Source organism: Aplysia californica, unplaced genomic scaffold (assembly GCF_000002075.1).
Source record: "Aplysia californica isolate F4 #8 unplaced genomic scaffold, AplCal3.0 scaffold00007, whole genome shotgun sequence".
NCBI classification, from domain to species: domain Eukaryota; kingdom Metazoa; phylum Mollusca; class Gastropoda; order Aplysiida; family Aplysiidae; genus Aplysia; species Aplysia californica.
In genome coordinates, this window is record NW_004797277.1 from 1,264,136 (window position 1) to 1,275,377 (window position 11,242).

At 37.8% G+C, this 11,242-nt stretch overlaps 1 protein-coding gene across 1 annotated transcript in view; it reads left to right on the top strand.

The window, feature by feature from the left end:
• Positions 1–6,146: 6,146 nt before the first annotated feature.
• Positions 6,147–11,242, top strand: part of LOC101853046 (kelch-like protein 10) — a gene marked incomplete at its 3' end in the record, with an annotated part of 88,790 nt that continues 83,694 nt past the window's right edge. The window contains 1 exon segment of the mRNA XM_013081495.1: positions 6,147–6,555.

Below are 11,242 nucleotides of genomic sequence, written 5' to 3' on the forward strand. Positions count from 1 at the left end.
GCAATTCTAAGACACAACTACAAAACACTTTTAGTGAACTAAGTGTTTCTCCACAATAATAGATCTATCATTAATTTATAATGTTTTGTAAGGTCGAGCGCTTTGAACTGGTTACAAGGAATCCAAATGTGCAGAAAAAGATTCCCTGCAGTTTTGCAAAACCAAAACGACATAATAATATGGTAGATGTTTGGAAGTGAATAACATCTTTTTATTGGAGGATTAAAAAACCCAGCTTGAACATTGAAAACTGCCCCCCTGGCAGTCAGCTTGTGTGTACAGATGCGTGTCATTCCTTAGGCCTTGCAGAATAGCTAACATTTCCGGAGAGAGAGAGAGAGAGAGAGAGAGAGAGAGAGAGAGAGAGAGAGAGAGAGACAGAGACAGAGACAGAGACAGAGAGAGACAGAGAGAGAGAGAGAGGAGGAGAGGGAGACAGAGGGACAGAGAAAAAGAGAGAGGAGCAGACAGACAGATAGACAAACAGACAGACAGACAGACAGACAGACAGACAGACAGAGCTGGGTCAGGACGATAGCCCACCATTTCTCCAACTTCATAGGCCTAATGCACAGGCAATGTGCTGATGTGGACGAAGAAGCTGCACGCTTGTCAAAAGGGTAGTGTTGCTCAATATGTCTGTCATAAATCTCTACATGATGTGCATTAATTCTTATATCTTTGTAATTAAAGTTAGTTCAAAATTTCGTTTCTCTCAGTGACTCTCCTACATAACAAGCCGGGAAATTGGCATGTAAGTGTTTCCCTGAAAATTCCACAAAGCCTGCAAGGTGACACACGATGCATATCATAAACATGATGATCGTTCTTCAATATATTTCTACAATTTATTTAAAAACAGCTAGGGGCCTCAATTCCATCTAAGTCTCCGTATTCTTCTGTTTCGTCAGTAGGCCTATTTTCTACACCGAGATGGGCTTGGTCAAGAGATTTCAGCTTCAGTGCTGAATTGTGTGAATAGTGCTTGACATTACATTACCCAAGACAGGTATTTTTCTGTCTTGGACATTACTAGACTAAGCAAAGAGGTTATAACTAGCATAAAATCTACAAAAATTATAACATCGTTGATTCTAGGCAATCTTGGAGTGGAAATTGGCATGTACGTGTTTCAAAATTCCACAAAAGCTGGCAAGGTGTCGCTCGATGCATATCATAATTTAGTCTCTATGTGTATTGTGGTTTTCAACGAAATTGACAACACAACAAGCTCTTGGAATGCTGCAACAGATACGACTCCTAGCTGCGTGATTGGTTCCTACATATTAACTGTTCTAGAAAGAGATTTACGGCACTTGCAACACAAGTAGGTCATACAAGTGCCGAAGAAAAGAGTTGTTATGAGAGTGTAAATAAGTAGAAATAAGGACGATGGGTGTTTGACGTATAAGGAGGAGCAAGCCACACCAGAGAACCCGTTTACCAGCAAAATAATATAAACATACTCTTAAATGTATATAATATATTATTATTGTTTGATTAGCATCTTGATGACATCAGGGACTCATCGTTACATTAAATCGAGAGATTTATCTCGCTTATTAGTGGAGCAAATTTTACCAAATTTCTCACATACAACAAGCATAGTAAGGAGTCTTAAAATCTGCAATCAAATTTGAGAAAAAGTTTTGCTTCCATGACTACGGCGGCCATATTGGATACTATTGATATGTCTTACGTAATGAATACCGCACTTATTTTTCATGGAAATATTTTTTGTTATTGGGTGCATGTTGACAAACGTTAGATCTACAAATTTGTCTGTTGAATTTTCCTAAAACGGATTAGAACATTTTTAATGAATTTTTTTCCTGAGGTCATATTCAAGTTTGTAAAAAATCCGTGAAAATCCACTTTCCAGGCACAACCAACAAATGATTATTCCATATATAAAAAGATTATTCACATTAATTTTTACGATTACATCTTTTCTTCATTCTGTAAAAATGTCATGAAGATTGGATAAAAAAAATGGTGGAGTCATTCAAAAAAGTATTAGAACAACCGCAATTTGAGAAAACAGGCGATAAAGAAAAATAAAATATTAACTTTATGAGGAAATGGTGGTGAAAAACATGCCAAATATGGGAAGAAATAAGCCTTTAGGGGGTTCTAATGCTATGAAATATTTGTAAGAGAGGCAGATGAAACTAAAAATGCCTTCAACTCAAAATCCATAATTTTGAGCCGGATTGGGACTTTTGGGGTGCAGACCCCCCCCCCCCCCCCCCTCCCTTCCTTTAAAGTTTTGTTTCCTGTAGGTGGTCGTGGTCTATGTTTAATTAATGGATGGTATTCTGGTGCTTTGGTGTTATTTGCTTCTTATGTCTTACTCTAGGGTATCGAATAAAAAAATGGGGGGGGGGGGTAGGAATAAAAGGGGGGTTAGGATGTACAAGTGATTTAGTAGGTTACTTATGACAACTTTTCCCATTTAGGAACAAACCAGTTTCATTAAAAAATGAAAACCAATGTACAAAAGTTTTTTTAAATGAACGGAAAAGTGAGGTAACCAACCCGGTACCGGTGCTAATACTGAGAGTAATTTGCCATTCACCCACTCAAGGCTATTGTAGCCCCATTCTCACTACGTTTCCAAACCACCTTATCTGTTGTCTTTCGATGTATTTCACGCTCGATTCGACACCCACTTGATGTCTAACACCTTCATTTCTTTGTCTATATTTTCTCGTGATGTTATGCGTTTTTCCAAAACATTTCATATCCCTTGCTGTTATTTTACTTGGTTGGCTTTCATGAGGGTCCAGGTTTGTTTGTTTTGTTTTGTTTTTGTTTTTTTGTTTTTTTGGTAAGTGTTTTACAGCGCTCGCAACTGCATAAGGTCATATGAGCGCGCGGGACACACCTAATATTTTCATTTGGCAGGACATTTTTGAATTTTGACCGGGTGGCGGCCGAAGCCTACTCTTATCGATTTTAGACCACCAAGGGATCTTTAACGTGCGCAACTTGCACACGGGACCTCTGAGATTTTTCGCCCTTGTCCGAGAAGGCTAGGTGTAGATCTTTCCTACCAGAAGATCAGGGGTATGGCAGAAAGACAGCAGTCAAGAAGGAGCCAAGGAGTAGCAGTAGAAAGGCTGTAGACAGAGTCAGGAGCCCAGAGGAGGGGGCAAAGGAGATGAGGGGGTGGGGGCAGAAAGTGGAAATGAAAGTAGACAACAGAACATTGCTAGAAAGCGGGAAAGGAGGTGAAAGCAGACAACTTTAGCGAAGAAAAATGTTTGGTTGCTACCCGGATTCGAACCCGGGACCTTTGCATGAGAGGCCAACACTTTAACCTCAGGCCACGAGAGCCACCGGGTCCAGGTTTGGCACTGATAGCACAGAGTTGGTATACATATTGATTTGATGAGTTGTTTCTTTGTCTCCATTGGGATATTATTTTGATGAGAAAAGATGGGTACTAGTTGGTGTATGACCGCATTTGCCTTTTGTACTCGTGTTTCAATTTCTTTGTCCATTGTCCTGTCGTAATGGCTCTAATCTTTGGTACTTATAGAACCTACTTGTGTTGCTCGTGCCGTAAAACACTCACAAAAACTATAAATAAAACTAAGCAAACCATGATTACAGAGGTTATACAAAGAGGGCAAAAATAAGGTCAGTATGGTATTCAGAGATCTGCATCCCACTCAAAATCTTTTTTCCAATTATCAGACACAGAATTGTTCTTCCTCTAGGGAAATTCAATATCAGTTCTCTTTGGCGCTTTCAGATATGGAGTATTAACTATTATTAAGTGGTAGTAAACATTTGGAATTCTTAAATCGAGATCGTGACCGAGATTAAGGCTTTCAGTTACGTCTTGTAGGCATGGGAATAGCGAATGAATTCATCATAATAAAATCAGCTTTTCCAATTCCATAAAACAGTTACAAACTGGGTCAAATGTCAATTAGAGTGGTCTTTACGGATAGTTGAACTTACTTTACTGAACTTCAGTAATGTCTAGATGACGTCAAACAGCTGGCGAGAGTAGAGCGGTGTTTGTTGCTAAATCTGGCTAGCTTGAAAGACAATAATGGATGCTTCACGATTGTTCGAGATCAGTTCAAAGATATTCACCGAGAAGGCAGAAGGCAATCTTTTACATAAAGCAGAACGTCCCACTCTGCACACTGTTATTAGACTATTTTACTACTGTATGAATGAATTTTCAAACAACGTATAATTTCTGTCAATTTCTTAATCGATACACTTTCTATCATTTTGGAGACTGACCTCTTCGTCCCTGCCTATCAGCTCGAATCTTGGCTTAGCAGGCTAAATACTGGAAAACCTAAAGATCTGTACAGGGAAACCAACCTTCTTACCACAACACCACAGATACTAGAATTAGTTGCTCTCTCTCTCTCTCTCTCTCTCTCTCTCTCTCTCTCTCTCTCTCTCTCTCTCTCTCTCTCTCTCTCTCTCTCTCTCTCTCTCTCTCTCTTTGCCCATATCTACAGTAGCCTCTGGCCAGCTTTTGTCTCGTGTCGATGTACGTGTACCTGACGAGAGCTCAATCTTGCAAAAATTTACCCTCGGTATGAGTCCCACCTTTGAAACAGTTTACCTGTTTTGCTGAATGTAAAAAGAAACCATTTTTTAAAATGCTGATATGTTAGGTCAGATAGAAGACAGAAAGCTTAAAGAACTTTTGGAATATGGAAACAAAATATTATACTAGCTGGGGCCCCCTTTCGATGAAAGGAATGCTCGGGTTTTTTTTTACTTCAACTGAAAGTCATTGGCCTACTATATTTACATTCTACTGGAATGGAGCAATAAATCTTGTGAGATGCAATATATTAGGTCTAAATCTATACTCTCAAGACAAAATGAGCCTCACGAAATATCACTTCCGGCACTTCCGCTGTGAAGGACAGCCACACAAATTTGTTTCGTTTCTCATTGGAATAATCACAAAGGCTAAAGAAGAATGGGAACTTTTTGTCAAATATTTTGTCTAAATTCAGGAAATGAGTAGTTAAAAGATCGGGCTCCGTCATGTGGACACATCTATCATTTTGCAGGTACTTGCTAACGTTCAACTTTGTAGCTGTCGTAGTTCTATGGGAAAAGTTCCAAGTTGCCGAATATATAATATATTAAAAAACTGAAGAAAAAGTCAAATGCACAAATTATGATTCTTTAAATTTTTCTCTTCTCCTTTCTCAACAACCTCTCCTTCCTTCCCACCCACCATCTATCCATCTATCCATCTATCTATAGATAGATAGATAGATAGATAGATAGATAGATAGATAGATAGATAGATAGATAGATAGATAGATAGATAGATAGATAGATAGATGGATAGATAGATAGATAGTGTTGTCCAAAAAAGGAAAACGCGTTTACCCAATTATTGTGTTAAAGCCTTTAACTACTCGGTCTTGAAGTATAAATTTGTAGCAAAATAAAAATGTTCCTACCTAAAATTCGGACAGGGCAACATTGTGCGAGATCAAAGAAAGTTAGGAACATTTGCGCTTACATTGGAATACGTCAACATTAGTTGAATATACATGTACATGCATTGGATTTGAAATCAATGGAGACTATTTTGCCTCTGCGGTGAACAATATCTTATAATGGTATTCTCAAGCAGATTAGAAAACAGAGCATTTACAAAACCACACAAAATCTGAACATAACATTAAATGCGCCCTTTAGTATTTTGTTTAAGAGCCATTGGTATCGAGAAGAGCACAAACTCATTGTGCACGAAAGCTTAAACAGACAAATGACCGGGAAATATCAGGATAATGTAGATTTTTTTAGACCATCCAACAAAGGAATAAATGGGGAAGCAAGATTACCCACGTCTTGCACTTGATGATGATAATTTGATAATGATACCTCTATCTCTTTCTCCCGTATTTATAACCCCCCCCCCTTTCTCTCTCTCTCTCTCTCTCTCTCTCTCTCTCTCTCTCTCTCTCTCTCTCTCTCTCTCTCTCTTTCTCGCTCGCTCTCTCTCTATCTATCTATCTATCTATCTATCTATCTATCTATCTATCTATCTATCTATCTATCTATCTCTCTCTCTCTCAGTCTATCTGTCTATCTATCTATCCATCTATGTATAGATATATATTCACCTGGAGGTTAATTGGAACACCGTTTCAAAATGTGAGATTTTAAAAGCAGGGACGCAAATACCCCACTGTCTGTTTCTTTCTTTAAAATATTTTCTTTGCTGGGTGTACACAAATTACAATCCTTGTTTTTTATTCAGATCGTAGTTTCCATGACGTCATGATTATTTCCGTCGATTGTCACCTAACAAAACAACATTGTTATGGAATTCTTGCAAGAAGTGAACAGCTTTTTTCCGCTTCATATACAATGGAATGTCTGCCCAACTCATTAAAATTAGTATTATATTATTATGACATGATGTCGCGAAGTTCTACAAGAGTTCATTGAATTTCAGTTTGATACAAGAAGCAAGGCTAAGAATCTAATGCCGAAAACTCCATTGGGAACTTGTAGGTAGCTGTAAATGTAACAAAACGAGTGAAGGTATGTGTTCGTTCGTTCTCGGTCTCGTAGCTGAACGTTGTTTTTCTTTAAAGAGGTATTATGCTCTTACAAAATATAAAATGCCCTTCCCCCTCCCTGATCATCAATCATTTAATTATAGAGGCACCAGCCATCCATGTCCAGGTGCTGTTTTAGCCCCTTCCCCCTCCCTCTAGACTCTAGTCTTTCCCGTTTCCTCATTTCATATCCCCATCCACCTTCCCCTTTATTCCTTTTCCTATTACTGTCCTTCTCTCTCTCTCTCTCTCTCTCTCTCTCTCTCTCTCTCTCTCTCTCTCTCTCTCTCTTACTTTGTCGACATTTCTGTTGGGGCCACATGCTCTCCTCTCACTCTCTAACAAATCTCTCCCTGTCACACTTCCGTAACTGTCTACCTAACCCCCGCCATGCCTTCAACCAACCAAGGTATTCCCATCTTCTTTCCTCTCTCTTCATTCCTCTCATTCTCTCTCCTTCTCGCACAGTAATGTTCTTCATTAGACAATTTTAACTTGATCGGTCAACGGTATTGCATAACATACTGACATTGCATATTATGATATATTTAATCCGACCTTAATTAAAGCTGAATATATGCTATTGTGAAAGCAGTATAATATTATATACTAGCTGGGTCCCCTTTAGATGAAAGGAATGATCGTGCATTAACATCAAGTGAAAGTCATTGGCCTACTATATTTGCACTCTACTGAAATGGAGCAATAAATCTTGAGAGATGCAAAAAATTAGAAGGTCTAGATCTATATTCTTAAAACAAAAAGTGCCTGGCGAAATATCACTTCCTGCCCTTCCGCAGTAGATGACAGCTACACAGATTTGCTTCGTTTCTTAGAAGAATAATCACAAAGGCCAAAGAAGGATGGGAACTTTTAATTGAACATATTTGTCTAAATTCAGGAAATGAATTTTTTATTAAAAATCGGGCTTCGTTAAGGGGACCAGTCTATCTTTTTGCAGGTACTTGCCAACTTTCAACTCTGTAGCTGTAGTTCACGGTTAGTGAAAGGAAACCTCACTTGTTTACAATGGTGTTTTAGAAGACGAATTTTCCTAAGAACGAAAAACTGAAAATTAAACCACAGTGACTTAACGCTTCTTCCTACCTACTTGACTACCTACCTACCCCCCCCCCATACTTACCTACCTATCTACCACATACTCACCTGCCCACCTAATAATAATGATAATAATAAATGACATTTATGTAGCGCTCAACCTAGAATAAAGTACACAGGCTCTGAGCGCTTTACAATACAGTACAACGTACGACAGGAACTTAAAACGTTGTGTTCTGACTAAAGAAAATTATTTTTAAAATTCACCTTATTAACTTAAAAACAGAAACGACTTCATCTGACATTTGAATAAATCAAAAGATTTGATCTCTCTTAAAGTACTTGGTACACCATTCCAGATCTTGTGGCCTTGGTATTCAAATGCCCTTTCACCCATTGTTTTAAGTTTCATGGATGGTAAAATAAATTTCTTTTTGTCAGCTGATGACCTTAAACTGCGAGTTGGAATGTACAGTCTTAACAGATTTGACAAATATGATGGTGCACTATCATTTGAAACATTTGTGACATAGGGTGGCCAACTTGTACACAATCCTTTTCTCAACAGGAAGCCAATGCAAAGTTCGTAAGAGAGGTTTAGCAGAGTCTCGCTTTCTTTTCCGTAAAACTAAACGTGCGGCATTGTTTGGGACAGTTTGAAGTCTTTTAACTTTCTCCAGTAATATTCCTGATAACAAGGAGTTACAATAATCGAGTTTTGATCAAATTAAGCTAGTTACTAGTAAAGTAGTACACTTAGTATTGATCAGACGACGTATTTTACTAATTTTTCTTATTTCTAAATACATGCAGCTGATCAGAGGATTTACCTGAGCCGACATTGACAAACTGGAATCAAAATAGATGCCAATATTCTTAACTTTTCTTGAAAATACAATTTTTGCATCACCAATTGTAATGTGATCGTGGTCTACCTCTTTAACAGACTTTGCATTTCCTTCTAGAATGACTTCTGTTTTATTATCATTCAACCTCAATTTGTATGGTTCATCCAGTTTTTCACTACGGCAATACAATTTTCAGCACAATGGACAAGTTCATCTAAGTTGGTAAACAATGTTGAACCATAAATTGGGTATCATCAGCATAGAAATGGTACTTAAAGTCATACTTAACTATTTCCTTTACGAGTGGTTGAGTATAAATGGTGAACAAAACTGGACCGAGGACTGATCCCTGGGGGATCACATACTAAAGAGCATGATCTGACGACTTAAGCCCTTTAATAAAAACAGATTGGTATCGATTTGACAGGTAAGAAGAAAACCATCTAAGGGCAGTTCCGGATAATCCAAAAGATACTTCCAATGGCGTCAATAAAGTATGAGGGTCAATTGTATCGAAAGCTGCTGATAGATCTAAAAGGTTCAGAAAAACAACTTTTCCTGAATCACAGTCAGTAAGCATGTCATTCATGACTTTGAGAAGTGCTGTTTCTGTGCTGTGGTTAGCTCGATAGGCAGACTGGAATGGCTCTAACAGATTGTTCTCTTGTAAGTGATGACGAAGCTGCTCGAGGACAACCTTGTCAAGGATTTTGGACAAAAAAGGTAGATTTGAAACAGGTCTATAGTTCTTTAAGACATTCATATCTAAGTTTTGTTTCTTTAGCAAAGGTTTTAGAAGAGTGATTTTAAACGAATCTGGTACTGATCCACACACTAGAGAATTATTTATGATTTTAGTAATAAATGGGATCAGTTCGTCAATAGAGGAAGACAACAGAGAACTAGGGACAGGGTTGAGATCACAATGTTTGCTAGGGGATTTTAGAATTACAGATTTAATATATTCTTCAGAAACAGGTTTAAACGTATCAAGATTCACCCCATTATATACATAAAAATCACCAAATGTTTCATAGTCATCAACGTCGCTTCTTAGATTCTGGACTTTATCTGTAAAATAGTCAGCAAACTTTTCGGGTAGTTCTAAATCGCTAAACGAATTTGGGAGACGTGTCTCTTTGACTCTTCTTAATAGTTCATCACAAATGCTGAATGATTCTTGACATGATTTTGAATTTTTCAATTAAGAAACATAGTATTTCTTTTTAGCACATTTAGTTACAAATTCCTGCCCTTGCTTCTTTAATCTAAAAATGTGCTTGTGAATGGGGAGCCCTGTTTTAAGTCATTGTCTCTCTGCCTTCCTGCATTCGATTTTGGCAACTTTCACCTCAACCACGAACCATGGTCATATGGTCTAGTCGACAGACGACGAGTTACAAGTGGTGCGTGCTTGTCAAAAACTGCCCTAACAGTGGAATTATACAAATCAACGCAGACTGTTTTAAAGTTACTTAAAGATTTCAACAAATCCATTTTAAAATTATTAATGTCAATTCCTTTGATGTTCCTTGTAGACACAGAATGTTTTTCCGGCTTCGTCTACCACATCCAACACAATGAAAGATGAAGTAATGGTCAGATAATAGTTTGTCTACAACATAAATTTTTCTAAAAGCGTCTGAGTCTTTGTTGATGACGACCCCGTCAAGTGTGTGGCCAGAAAGATGGGTGGGTTCAGTGATGACCTGAACTAAGTTGTGTTGTCTGAATAATTCTGCCAAATGATGGAGAATCAAAGTGGAAATTAAAATCACCAAGCACAACAGGATAACCTTTCTAGACCGAAAATGACGATAAAAACTTTGCAAATTCTTTTAAGAAAGCAGATTCCGTTGATTTGCTAATCTTGCGGTATGGTGGGCGGTAAATACAAACGACGTTATAAAATTTGGAACCAAGATCCATAGATAAAGTCATAGCTTCAAACGTTGCGTGGTCACACTTAAGTGCAGTAGTTGTTATTTTAAGGCTCAAAGAACTTCTGTATATGGCAGAAATCCTTCCCCTCTTCGACCTTGGAGTGGAAAAGATTTAACGATGTATGTTAGGGGTACTAAATTAGCGATTGTCACTTCATAACGACATGGTGTTAATCAAGTTTCGGTGAGAAAAAAAGATATCGGTATGTTCCTCTGTGATGATGTCGAAAATATCTTCAGTTGTGTTTCTACACGATCGAACATTCATATAAGCCATCCGTATGTGTTGGCTGTGTTCCTGGAAAATATTGTCTGCATTAATTCTGTATAAGTAAGTGTGACACATTTTTCTGCTCTTGGAATTAGAAGAAGAACTCACTTTTCTCTGGGATATTTTAACTTCTATTTTCCTTTTACCTCCCCTTTTTGACCTTTTAGTTTTTGGTATACGATTTAAGTTGCTTTTTCTAAGTCTCCTCATAACACTTGGAGGTATGAAAACATGGTTCTGAGGTCGAAAGGACAACAGAGTGTCTGGAGAGTATGTAATTCTATTGTCCTCTTCAGTGAATACACTGTCTGTATTAGAGCCACCCTAACTAAAGGCTGGGAGTCCATTTGAAAAAGGTGTTCACTTGTCAAAGCAAATTCGTTGGACATTTTAACAAAGAGACCTGACCTAAAAATGAGTAATAATAATAATAATAATAATAATAATAATAGATAGCATTTGTATAGCGCATATCCCCGCTCAACAGCAGGCTCTATGCGCTTTACACTATATTATTACCCCCAGCAGACTATAGAACACTCAGAAACA